This window comes from Ranitomeya imitator, chromosome 1, assembly GCF_032444005.1.
Source record: "Ranitomeya imitator isolate aRanImi1 chromosome 1, aRanImi1.pri, whole genome shotgun sequence".
NCBI classification, from domain to species: domain Eukaryota; kingdom Metazoa; phylum Chordata; class Amphibia; order Anura; family Dendrobatidae; genus Ranitomeya; species Ranitomeya imitator.
The window spans coordinates 585,248,343-585,265,816 of record NC_091282.1 but is presented as its reverse complement, the minus strand read 5'-3'; positions in this window follow the sequence as shown (position 1 = coordinate 585,265,816).

The following is a 17,474-nucleotide window of genomic DNA, read 5'->3' as shown; positions in this document are numbered from 1 at the left end:
ATACCCTACACTCTATACCCTACAATCTATACCATACACTCTATACCATACACTCTATACCCTACCCTCTATACCCTACACTCTACACTCTATACCCTACACTCTATAAACTACACTCTAAACCCTACACTCTACACTCTATACCCTACACTCTACAGTCTATACCCTACACTCTATACCCTACAATCTATACCATACACTCTATACCATACACTCTATACCCTACACGCTATACCTCACACTCTACACTCTATCCCCTGCACTCTATACCATACACTCTACACTCTATACCCTACACTCAATACCCTACACTCTACACTCTATACCCTACATTCTACACTCTATACCCTACACTCTATACCCTACAATCTATACCATACACTCTATACCATACACTCTATACCCTACACTCTGCACTCTATACCCTACACTCTATACCCTACAATCTATACCATACACTCCATACCATACACTCTATACCCTACACTCTATACCTCACACTCTACACTCTATCCCCTGCACTCTATACCACACTCTCTACACTCTATACCCTACACTCTATACCCTACACTCTACACTCTATACCCTACACTCTATACCCTACACTCTACACTCTATACCCTACACTCTACACTCTATACCCTACACTCTATACCCTACAATCTATACCATACACTCTATACCATACACTCTACACCCTACACTCTATACCCTACACTCTACACTCTATACCCTACACTCTATAAACTACACTCTAAACCCTACACTCTACACTCTATACCCTACACTCTACAGTCTATACCCTACACTCTATACCCTACAATCTATACCATACACTCTATACCATACACTCTATACCCTACACTCTATACCTCACACTCTACACTCTATCCCCTGCACTCTATACCATACACTCTACACTCTATACCCTACACTCAATACCCTACACTCTACACTCTATACCCTACACTCTACACTCTATACCCTACACTCTATACCCTACAATCTATACCATACACTCTATACCATACACTCTATACCCTACACTCTGCACTCTATACCCTACACTCTATACCCTACAATCTATACCATACACTCCATACCATACACTCTATACCCTACACTCTATACCTCACACTCTACACTCTATCCCCTGCACTCTATACCACACTCTCTACACTCTATACCCTACACTCTATACCCTACACTCTACACTCTATACCCTACACTCTATACCCTACACTCTACACTCTATACCCTACACTCTACACTCTATACCCTACACTCTATACCCTACAATCTATACCATACACTCTATACCATACACTCTACACCCTACACTCTATACCCTACACTCTACACTCTATACCCTACACTCTATAAACTACACTCTAAACCCTACACTCTACACTCTATACCCTACACTCTACAGTCTATACCCTACACTCTATACCCTACAATCTATACCATACACTCTTTACCATACACTCTATACCCTACACTCTGCACTCTATACCCTACACTCTATACCCTACAATCTATACCATACACTCCATACCATACACTCTATACCCTACACTCTGTACCTCACACTCTACACTCTATCCCATGCACTCTATACCACACTCTCTACACTCTATACCCTACACTCTATACCCTACACTCTACACTCTATACCCTACACTCTATACCCTACACTCTACACTCTATACCCTACACTCTACACTCTATACCCTACACTCTATACCCTACAATCTATACCATACACTCTATACCATACACTCTACACCCTACACTCTATACCCTACACTCTACACCCTACACTCTATACCCTACACTCTATACCCTACACTCTATACCCTACACTCTATACCTCACACTATACACTATATCCCCTGCATTCTATACCATACACTCTACACTCTATTCCCTACACTCTATACCCTACACTCTACACTCTATACCCTACACTCTATACCCTACACTCTACACTCTATACCCTACACTCTACACTCTATACCCTACACTTTATACCCTACAATCTATACCATACTCTCTATACCATACACTCTATACCCTACACTCTATACCCTACACTCTACACTCTATACCCTACACTCTATACCCTACACTCTATACCCTACACTCTACACTCTATACTCTACACTCTATACCCTACACTCTATACCCTACAATCTATACCATACACTCTATACCATACACTCTATACCCTACACTCTATACCTCACACTCTACACTCTATCCCCTGCACTTTATACCATACACTCTACACTCTATACCCTACACTCTATACCCTACACTCTGCACTCTATACCCTACACTCTATACCCTACAATCTATACCATACACTCTATACCATACACTCTATACCCTACACTCTATACCCTACACTCTATACCATACACTCTATACCCTACACTCTATATCATACACTCTATAGCCTACACTCTATTCCCTACACTATACACTCTATACCCTACACTATACACTCTATACCCTACACTCTACACTCTATACCATACACTCTTTACCCTACACTCTATACCCTACAATCTATACCATACACTCTATACCATACACTCTATACCCTACACTCTATACCATACACTCTATACCCTACACTCTATACCCTACACTATACACTCTATACCCTACACTATACACTCTATACCCTACACTCTACACTCTATACCATACACTCTTTACCCTACACTCTATACCCTACACTCTATAGCCTACACTCTACACTCTTTACCCTACACACTGTACCAAACACTCTATACGCTACACTCTATACCGTACACTTTATACCCTACACTCTACACTCTATACCCTACACTCTAAAACATACACTTTATACCCTACACTCTATACCTTACACTCTATACCCTACACTCTACACCCTACAATCTACAATCTATACCCTACACTCTATAACCTACACTCTATACCCTACACTCTACACCCTACTCTCTACACTTTATACCCTACACTCTACACTCTATACCCTACACTCTATACCCTACACTCTATACTCTACACTCAATACCCAACTCTCTAAACACTACACTCTATACCCTACACTCTACACTCTATACCCTACACTCTATACCCTACACTCTACACTCTATACCCTACACTCTACACTCTATACCCTACTCTCTAAACCCTACACTCTATACCCTACACTCTACACTCTATACCCTACACTCTATACCCTACACTCTACACTCTATCCCCTGCACTCTATACCATACACTCTACACTCTATACTCTACACTCTATACCCTACACTCTACACTCTATACCCTACACTCTATACCCTACACTCTACACTCTATACCCTACACTCTACACTCTATACCCTACAATCTATACCATACACTCTATACCATACACTCTACACTTTACACTCTATACCCTACACTCTATACCCTACACTCTATACTCTATACCCTACACTCTATACTCTATACCATACACTCTATACCGTACATTCTACACTCTATACCCTACACTCTATACCCTACACTCTAATCCCTACACTCTACACTCTATACCCTATACTCTATACCCTACACTCTATACCCTACACTCTAGACTCTATACCCTACAGTCTATACCATACACTCTATACCCTACACTATACACTCTATTCCCTACACTCTATACCATACACTCTATACCCTACACTCTTTACCCTACACTATACACTCTATACCCTACACTCTACACTCTATACTATAGACTCTATACCCTACAATCTACACTCTATACCCTACACTTTATACCCTACACTCTATACCCTACACTTTATACCCTACACTCTATACCCTACGCTCTACACTCTATAACCTACACTCTATAACATACACTTTACACCCTACACTCTATACCTTACACTCTATACCCTACACTCTACACCCTACACTCTACACTTTATACCCTACACTCTATAACCTACACTCTATACCCTACACTCTTTACCCTACTCTCTACACTTTATACCCTACACTCTACACTCTATACCCTACACTCTATACCCTACACTCTACACTCTATACCCTACACTCTACACTCTATTCCCTACACTCTATACCATACTCTCTATACCCTACACTTTTTACCCTACAATATACACTCTATACCCTACACTCTACACTCTATACCATACACTCTATACCCTACACTCTATACCCTACACTCTACACTCTATACCCTACAATCTATACCCTACACTCCATACCCTACACTCTAAACCCTACACTCTATACCATACACTCTACACTCTATACCCTACACTCTATACCATACACTCTATAGCCTACACTCTATACCCTACACTCTATACCCTACACTCTACACTCTATACCCTACACTCTATAACATACACTTTATACCCTACACTCTATACCTTACACTCTATACCCTACACTCTACACCCTACACTCTACACTCTATACCCTACACTCTATAACCTACACTCTATAACCTACACTCTATACCCTACTCTCTACACTTCATACCCTACAATCTACACTCTATAACCTACAATCTACACCCTACACTCCACACTCTATACCCTACACTCTATAACCTACACTCTATACCCTACACTCTATACCCTACTCTCTACACTTTATACCCTACATTCTACACTCTATACCCTACATTCTATACCCTATACTCTACACCCTACACTCTACACTCTATACCCTACACTATATAACATACACTCTATACCCTACTCTCTACACTTTATACCCTACACTCTACACTCTATAACCTACAATCTACACCCTACACTCCACACTCTATACCCTACACTCTATAACCTACACTCTATACCCTACACTCTATACCCTACTCTCTACACTTTATACCCTACACTCTACACTCTATACCCTACACTCTATACCCTATACTCTACACCCTACACTCTACACTCTATACCCTACACTATATAACCTACACTCTATACCCTACACTCTATACCCTACTCTCTACACTTTATACCCTACACTCTACACTCTATACCCTACACTCTTTACCATACACTCTATACCGTACACTCTATACCCTACACTCTACACTCTATACCCTACACTCTATACCCTACACTCTATACCCTACAATCTATATCATACACTCTATACCATACACACTATACCATACACTCTACACTCTATACCCTACACTCTATACCCTACACTCTACACTCTATACCCTACACTCTATACCCTACACTCTACACTCTATACCCTACACTCTACACTCTATACCCTACACTCTATACCCTACACTCTACACCCTACACTCTATACCCTACACTCTATACCCTACACTCTATACCCTACAATCTATACCATACACTCTATACCATACACTCTACACACTACACTCTATACCCTACACTCTATACCCTACACTCTATACCCTACACTCTATACCATACACTCTATACCCTACACTCTATACCTCACACTCTACACTCTATCCCCTGCACTCTATACCATACACTCTACACTCTATACCCTACACTCTACACTCTATACCCTACACTCTATACCCTACAATCTATACCATACACTCTATACCATACACTCTATACCCTACCCTCTATACCCTACACTCTACACTTTATACCCTACACTCTATACCCTACACTCTATACCCTACACTCTACACTCTATACCCTACAATCTACACTCTATACCCTACACTCTATTCCCTATAATCTATACCATACACTCTATACCATACACTCTATACCCTACACTCTATACCTCACACTCTACACTCTATCCCCTGCACTCTATACCATACACTCTACACTCTATACCCTACATTCTATACCCTACACTCTACACTCTATACCCTACACTCTACACTTTATACCCTACACTCTACACTCTATACCCTACACTCTATACCCTACAATCTATACCATACACTCCTTACCATACACTCTATACCCTACACTCTATTCCTCACACTCTACACTCTATTCCCTACACTCTACACTCTATACCCTACACTCTATACCCTACAATCTATACCATACACTCTATACCATACACTCTATACCCTACCCTCTATACCCTACACTCTACACTCTATACCCTACACTCTATAAACTACACTCTAAACCCTACACTCTACACTCTATACCCTACACTCTACAGTCTATACCCTACACTCTATACCCTACAATCTATACCATACACTCTATACCATACACTCTATACCCTACACGCTATACCTCACACTCTACACTCTATCCCCTGCACTCTATACCATACACTCTACACTCTATACCCTACACTCAATACCCTACACTCTACACTCTATACCCTACATTCTACACTCTATACCCTACACTCTATACCCTACAATCTATACCATACACTCTATACCATACACTCTATACCCTACACTCTGCACTCTATACCCTACACTCTATACCCTACAATCTATACCATACACTCCATACCATACACTCTATACCCTACACTCTATACCTCACACTCTACACTCTATCCCCTGCACTCTATACCACACTCTCTACACTCTATACCCTACACTCTATACCCTACACTCTACACTCTATACCCTACACTCTATACCCTACACTCTACACTCTATACCCTACACTCTACACTCTATACCCTACACTCTATACCCTACAATCTATACCATACACTCTATACCATACACTCTACACCCTACACTCTATACCCTACACTCTACACTCTATACCCTACACTCTATAAACTACACTCTAAACCCTACACTCTACACTCTATACCCTACACTCTACAGTCTATACCCTACACTCTATACCCTACAATCTATACCATACACTCTATACCATACACTCTATACCCTACACTCTATACCTCACACTCTACACTCTATCCCCTGCACTCTATACCATACACTCTACACTCTATACCCTACACTCAATACCCTACACTCTACACTCTATACCCTACACTCTACACTCTATACCCTACACTCTATACCCTACAATCTATACCATACACTCTATACCATACACTCTATACCCTACACTCTGCACTCTATACCCTACACTCTATACCCTACAATCTATACCATACACTCCATACCATACACTCTATACCCTACACTCTATACCTCACACTCTACACTCTATACCCTACACTCTATACCTCACACTCTACACTCTATCCCCTGCACTCTATACCATACACTCTACACTCTATACCCTACACTCAATACCCTACACTCTACACTCTATACCCTACACTCTACACTCTATACCCTACACTCTATACCCTACAATCTATACCATACACTCTATACCATACACTCTATACCCTACACTCTGCACTCTATACCCTACACTCTATACCCTACAATCTATACCATACACTCCATACCATACACTCTATACCATACACTCTACACCCTACACTCTATACCCTACACTCTACACTCTATACCCTACACTCTATAAACTACACTCTAAACCCTACACTCTACACTCTATACCCTACACTCTACAGTCTATACCCTACACTCTATACCCTACAATCTATACCATACACTCTTTACCATACACTCTATACCCTACACTCTGCACTCTATACCCTACACTCTATACCCTACAATCTATACCATACACTCCATACCATACACTCTATACCCTACACTCTGTACCTCACACTCTACACTCTATCCCATGCACACTATACCACACTCTCTACACTCTATACCCTACACTCTATACCCTACACTCTACACTCTATACCCTACACTCTATACCCTACACTCTACACTCTATACCCTACACTCTACACTCTATACCCTACACTCTATACCCTACAATCTATACCATACACTCTATACCATACACTCTACACCCTACACTCTATACCCTACACTCTACACCCTACACTCTATACCCTACACTCTATACCCTACACTCTATACCCTGCACTCTATACCTCACACTATACACTATATCCCCTGCATTCTATACCATACACTCTACACTCTATTCCCTACACTCTATACCCTACACTCTACACTCTATACCCTACACTCTATACCCTACACTCTACACTCTATACCCTACACTCTACACTCTATACCCTACACTTTATACCCTACAATCTATACCATACTCTCTATACCATACACTCTATACCCTACACTCTATACCCTACACTCTACACTCTATACCCTACACTCTATACCCTACACTCTATACCCTACACTCTACACTCTATACTCTACACTCTATACCCTACACTCTATACCCTACAATCTATACCATACACTCTATAGCATACACTCTATACCCTACACTCTATACCTCACACTCTACACTCTATCCCCTGCACTTTATACCATACACTCTACACTCTATACCCTACACTCTATACCCTACACTCTGCACTCTATACCCTACACTCTATACCCTACAATCTATACCATACACTCTATACCATACACTCTATACCCTACACTCTATACCCTACACTCTATACCATACACTCTATACCCTACACTCTATATCATACACTCTATAGCCTACACTCTATTCCCTACACTATACACTCTATACCCTACACTATACACTCTATACCCTACACTCTACACTCTATACCATACACTCTTTACCCTACACTCTATACCCTACAATCTATACCATACACTCTATACCATACACTCTATACCCTACACTCTATACCATACACTCTATACCCTACACTCTATACCCTACACTATACACTCTATACCCTACACTATACACTCTATACCCTACACTCTACACTCTATACCATACACTCTTTACCCTACACTCTATACCCTACACTCTATAGCCTACACTCTACACTCTTTACCCTACACACTGTACCAAACACTCTATACGCTACACTCTATACCGTACACTTTATACCCTACACTCTACACTCTATACCCTACACTCTAAAACATACACTTTATACCCTACACTCTATACCTTACACTCTATACCCTACACTCTACACCCTACAATCTACAATCTATACCCTACACTCTATAACCTACACTCTATACCCTACACTCTACACCCTACTCTCTACACTTTATACCCTACACTCTACACTCTATACCCTACACTCTATACCCTACACTCTATACTCTACACTCAATACCCAACTCTCTAAACACTACACTCTATACCCTACACTCTACACTCTATACCCTACACTCTATACCCTACACTCTACACTCTATACCCTACACTCTACACTCTATACCCTACTCTCTAAACCCTACACTCTATACCCTACACTCTACACTCTATACCCTACACTCTATACCCTACACTCTACACTCTATCCCCTGCACTCTATACCATACACTCTACACTCTATACTCTACACTCTATACCCTACACTCTACACTCTATACCCTACACTCTATACCCTACACTCTACACTCTATACCCTACACTCTACACTCTATACCCTACAATCTATACCATACACTCTATACCATACACTCTACACTTTACACTCTATACCCTACACTCTATACCCTACACTCTATACTCTATACCCTACACTCTATACTCTATACCATACACTCTATACCGTACATTCTACACTCTATACCCTACACTCTATACCCTACACTCTAATCCCTACACTCTACACTCTATACCCTATACTCTATACCCTACACTCTATACCCTACACTCTAGACTCTATACCCTACAGTCTATACCATACACTCTATACCCTACACTATACACTCTATTCCCTACACTCTATACCATACACTCTATACCCTACACTCTTTACCCTACACTATACACTCTATACCCTACACTCTACACTCTATACTATAGACTCTATACCCTACAATCTACACTCTATACCCTACACTTTATACCCTACACTCTATACCCTACACTTTATACCCTACACTCTATACCCTACGCTCTACACTCTATAACCTACACTCTATAACATACACTTTACACCCTACACGCTATACCTTACACTCTATACCCTACACTCTACACCCTACACTCTACACTTTATACCCTACACTCTATAACCTACACTCTATACCCTACACTCTTTACCCTACTCTCTACACTTTATACCCTACACTCTACACTCTATACCCTACACTCTATACCCTACACTCTACACTCTATACCCTACACTCTACACTCTATTCCCTACACTCTATACCATACTCTCTATACCCTACACTTTTTACCCTACAATATACACTCTATACCCTACACTCTACACTCTATACCATACACTCTATACCCTACACTCTATACCCTACACTCTACACTCTATACCCTACAATCTATACCCTACACTCCATACCCTACACTCTAAACCCTACACTCTATACCATACACTCTACACTCTATACCCTACACTCTATACCATACACTCTATAGCCTACACTCTATACCCTACACTCTATACCATACACTCTATACCATACACTCTATACCCTACACTCTATACCCTACACTCTATACCATACACTCTATACCCTACACTCTATATCATACACTCTATAGCCTACACTCTATTCCCTACACTATACACTCTATACCCTACACTATACACTCTATACCCTACACTCTACACTCTATACCATACACTCTTTACCCTACACTCTATACCCTACAATCTATACCATACACTCTATACCATACACTCTATACCCTACACTCTATACCATACACTCTATACCCTACACTCTATACCCTACACTATACACTCTATACCCTACACTATACACTCTATACCCTACACTCTACACTCTATACCATACACTCTTTACCCTACACTCTATACCCTACACTCTATAGCCTACACTCTACACTCTTTACCCTACACACTGTACCAAACACTCTATACGCTACACTCTATACCGTACACTTTATACCCTACACTCTACACTCTATACCCTACACTCTAAAACATACACTTTATACCCTACACTCTATACCTTACACTCTATACCCTACACTCTACACCCTACAATCTACAATCTATACCCTACACTCTATAACCTACACTCTATACCCTACACTCTACACCCTACTCTCTACACTTTATACCCTACACTCTACACTCTATACCCTACACTCTATACCCTACACTCTATACTCTACACTCAATACCCAACTCTCTAAACACTACACTCTATACCCAACACTCTACACTCTATACCCTACACTCTATACCCTACACTCTACACTCTATACCCTACACTCTACACTCTATACCCTACTCTCTAAACCCTACACTCTATACCCTACACTCTACACTCTATACCCTACACTCTATACCCTACACTCTACACTCTATCCCCTGCACTCTATACCATACACTCTACACTCTATACTCTACACTCTATACCCTACACTCTACACTCTATACCCTACACTCTATACCCTACACTCTACACTCTATACCCTACACTCTACACTCTATACCCTACAATCTATACCATACACTCTATACCATACACTCTACACTTTACACTCTATACCCTACACTCTATACCCTACACTCTATACTCTATACCCTACACTCTATACTCTATACCATACACTCTATACCGTACATTCTACACTCTATACCCTACACTCTATACCCTACACTCTAATCCCTACACTCTACACTCTATACCCTATACTCTATACCCTACACTCTATACCCTACACTCTAGACTCTATACCCTACAGTCTATACCATACACTCTATACCCTACACTATACACTCTATTCCCTACACTCTATACCATACACTCTATACCCTACACTCTTTACCCTACACTATACACTCTATACCCTACACTCTACACTCTATACTATAGACTCTATACCCTACAATCTACACTCTATACCCTACACTTTATACCCTACACTCTATACCCTACACTTTATACCCTACACTCTATACCCTACGCTCTACACTCTATAACCTACACTCTATAACATACACTTTACACCCTACACTCTATACCTTACACTCTATACCCTACACTCTACACCCTACACTCTACACTTTATACCCTACACTCTATAACCTACACTCTATACCCTACACTCTTTACCCTACTCTCTACACTTTATACCCTACACTCTACACTCTATACCCTACACTCTATACCCTACACTCTACACTCTATACCCTACACTCTACACTCTATTCCCTACACTCTATACCATACTCTCTATACCCTACACTTTTTACCCTACAATATACACTCTATACCCTACACTCTACACTCTATACCATACACTCTATACCCTACACTCTATACCCTACACTCTACACTCTATACCCTACAATCTATACCCTACACTCCATACCCTACACTCTAAACCCTACACTCTATACCATACACTCTACACTCTATACCCTACACTCTATACCATACACTCTATAGCCTACACTCTATACCCTACACTCTATACCCTACACTCTACACTCTATACCCTACACTCTATAACATACACTTTATACCCTACACTCTATACCTTACACTCTATACCCTACACTCTACACCCTACACTCTACACTCTATACCCTACACTCTATAACCTACACTCTATACCCTACACTCTATACCCTACTCTCTACACTTCATACCCTACAATCTACACTCTATAACCTACAATCTACACCCTACACTCCACACTCTATACCCTACACTCTATAACCTACACTCTATACCCTACACTCTATACCCTACTCTCTACACTTTATACCCTACATTCTACACTCTATACCCTACATTCTATACCCTATACTCTACACCCTACACTCTATACTCTATACCCTACACTATATAACATACACTCTATACCCTACTCTCTACACTTTATACCCTACACTCTATAACCTACAATCTACACCCTACACTCCACACTCTATACCCTACACTCTATAACCTACACTCTATACCCTACACTCTATACCCTACTCTCTACACTTTATACCCTACACTCTACACTCTATACCCTACACTCTATACCCATATACTCTACACCCTACACTCTACACTCTATACCCTACACTATATAACCTACACTCTATACCCTACACTCTATACCCTACTCTCTACACTTTATACCCTACACTCTACACTCTATACCCTACACTCTTTACCATACACTCTATACCGTACACTCTATACCCTACACTCTACACTCTATACCCTACACTCTATACCCTACACTCTATACCCTACAATCTATATCATACACTCTATACCATACACACTATACCATACACTCTACACTCTATACCCTACACTCTATACCCTACACTCTACACTCTATACCCTACACTCTATACCCTACACTCTACACTCTATACCCTACACTCTACACTCTATACCCTACACTCTATACCCTACACTCTACACCCTACACTCTATACCCTACACTCTATACCCTACACTCTATACCCTACACTCTACACTCTATACCCTACACTCTATACACTACACTCTACACCCTACACTCTACACTCTATACCCTACACTCTATACCCTACAATCTATACCATACACTCTATACCATACACTCTACACACTACACTCTATACCCTACACTCTATACCCTACACTCTATACCCTACACTCTATACCATACACTCTATACCCTACACTCTATACCTCACACTCTACACTCTATCCCCTGCACTCTATACCATACACTCTACACTCTATACCCTACACTCTACACTCTATACCCTACACTCTATACCCTACAATCTATACCATACACTCTATACCATACACTCTATACCCTACCCTCTATACCCTACACTCTACACTCTATACCCTACACTCTATACCCTACACTCTATACCCTACACTCTACACTCTATACCCTACAATCTACACTCTATACCCTACACTCTATTCCCTATAATCTATACCATACACTCTATACCATACACTCTATACCCTACACTCTATACCTCACACTCTACACTCTATCCCCTGCACTCTATACCATACACTCTACACTATATACCCTACATTCTATACCCTACACTCTACACTCTATACCCTACACTCTACACTTTATACCCTACACTCTACACTCTATACCCTACACTCTATACCCTACAATCTATACCATACACTCCTTACCATACACTCTATACCCTACACTCTATACCTCACACTCTACACTCTATTCCCTACACTCTACACTCTATACCCTACACTCTATACCCTACAATCTATACCATACACTCTATACCATACACTCTATACCCTACCCTCTATACCCTACACTCTACACTCTATACCCTACACTCTATAAACTACACTCTAAACCCTACACTCGACACTCTATACCCTACACTCTACAGTCTATACCCTACACTCTATACCCTACAATCTATACCATACACTCTATACCATACACTCTATACCCTACACTCTATACCTCACACTCTCCACTCTATCCCCTGCACTCTATACCATACACTCTACACTCTATACCCTACACTCAATACCCTACACTCTACACTCTATACCCTACATTCTACACTCTATACCCTACACTCTATACCCTACAATCTATACCATACACTCTATACCATACACTCTATACCCTACACTCTGCACTCTATACCCTACACTCTATACCCTACATTCTATACCATACACTCCATACCATACACTCTATACCCTACACTCTATACCTCACACTCTACACTCTATCCCCTGCACTCTATACCACACTCTCTACACTCTATACCCTACACTCTATACCCTACACTCTACACTCTATACCCTACACTCTATACCCTACACTCTACACTCTATACCCTACACTCTACACTCTATACCCTACACTCTATACCCTACAATCTATACCATACACTCTATACCATACACTCTACACCCTACATTCTATACCCTACACTCTACACTCTATACCCTACACTCTATAAACTACACTCTAAACCCTACACTCTACACTCTATACCCTACACTCTACAGTCTATACCCTACACTCTATACCCTACAATCTATACCATACACTCTATACCATACACTCTATACCCTACACTCTATACCTCACACTCTACACTCTATCCCCTGCACTCTATACCATACACTCTACACTCTATACCCCACACTCAATACCCTACACTCTACACTCTATACCCTACACTCTACATTCTATACCCTACACTCTATACCCTACAATCTATACCATACACTCTATACCATACACTCTATACCCTACACTCTGCACTCTATACCCTACACTCTATACCCTACAATCTATACCATACACTCCATACCATACACTCTATACCCTACACTCTATACCTCACACTCTACACTCTATCCCTTGCACTCTATACCACACTCTCTACACTCTATACCCTACACTCTATACCCTACACTCTACACTCTATACCCTACACTCTATACCCTACACTCTACACTCTATACCCTACACTCTACACTCTATACCCTACACTCTATACCCTACAATCTATACCATACACTCTATACCATACACTCTACACCCTACACTCTATACCCTACACTCTACACTCTATACCCTACACTCTATAAACTACACTCTAAACCCTACACTCTACACTCTATACCCTACACTCTACAGTCTATACCCTACACTCTATACCCTACAATCTATACCATACACTCTTTACCATACACTCTATACCCTACACTCTGCACTCTATACCCTACACTCTATACCCTACAATCTATACCATACACTCCATACCATACACTCTATACCCTACACTCTATACCTCACACTCTACACTCTATCCCATGCACTCTATACCACACTCTCTACACTCTATACCCTACACTCTATACCCTACACTCTACACTCTATACCCTACACTCTATACCCTACACTCTACACTCTATACCCTACACTCTACACTCTATACCCTACACTCTATACCCTACAATCTATACCATACACTCTATACCATACACTCTACACCCTACACTCTATACCCTACACTCTACACCCTACACTCTATACCCTACACTCTATACCCTACACTCTATACCTCACACTATACACTATATCCCCTGCATTCTATACCATACACTCTACACTCTATTCCCTACACTCTATACCCTACACTCTACACTCTATACCCTACACTCTATACCCTACACTCTACACTCTATACCCTACACTCTACACTCTATACCCTACACTTTATACCCTACAATCTATACCATACTCTCTATACCATACACTCTATACCCTACACTCTATACCCTACACTCTACACTCTATACCCTACACTCTATACCCTACACTCTATACCCTACACTCTACACTCTATACTCTACACTCTATACCCTACACTCTATACCCTACAATCTATACCATACACTCTATACCATACACTCTATACCCTACACTCTATACCTCACACTCTACACTCTATCCCCTGCACTTTATACCATACACTCTACACTCTATACCCTACACTCTATACCCTACACTCTGCACTCTATACCCTACACTCTATACCCTACAATCTATACCATACACTCTATACCATACACTCTATACCCTACACTCTATACCCTACACTCTATACCATACACTCTATACCCTACACTCTATATCATACACTCTATAGCCTACACTCTATTCCCTACACTCTATACCATACACTCTATACCCTACACTCTATACCCTACACTATACACTCTATACCCTACACTATACACTCTATACCCTACACTCTACACTCTATACCATACACTCTTTACCCTACACTCTATACCCTACACTCTATAGCCTACACTCTACACTCTTTACCCTACACACTGTACCAAACACTCTATACGCTACACTCTATACCGTACACTTTATACCCTACACTCTAAACTCTATACCCTACACTCTAAAACATACACTTTATACCCTACACTCTATACCTTACACTCTATACCCTACACTCTACACCCTACAATCTACAATCTATACCCTACACTCTATAACCTACACTCTATACCCTACACTCTACACCCTACTCTCTACACTTTATACCCTACACTCTACACTCTATACCCTACACTCTATACCCTACACTCTATACTCTACACTCAATACCCAACTCTCTAAACACTACACTCTATACCCTACACTCTACACTCTATACCCTACACTCTATACCCTACACTCTACACTCTATACCCTACACTCTACACTCTATACCCTACTCTCTAAACCCTACACTCTATACCCTACACTCTACACTCTATACCCTACACTCTATACCCTACACTCTACACTCTATCCCCTGCACTCTATACCATACACTCTACACTCTATACTCTACACTCTATACCCTACACTCTACACTCTATACCCTACACTCTATACCCTA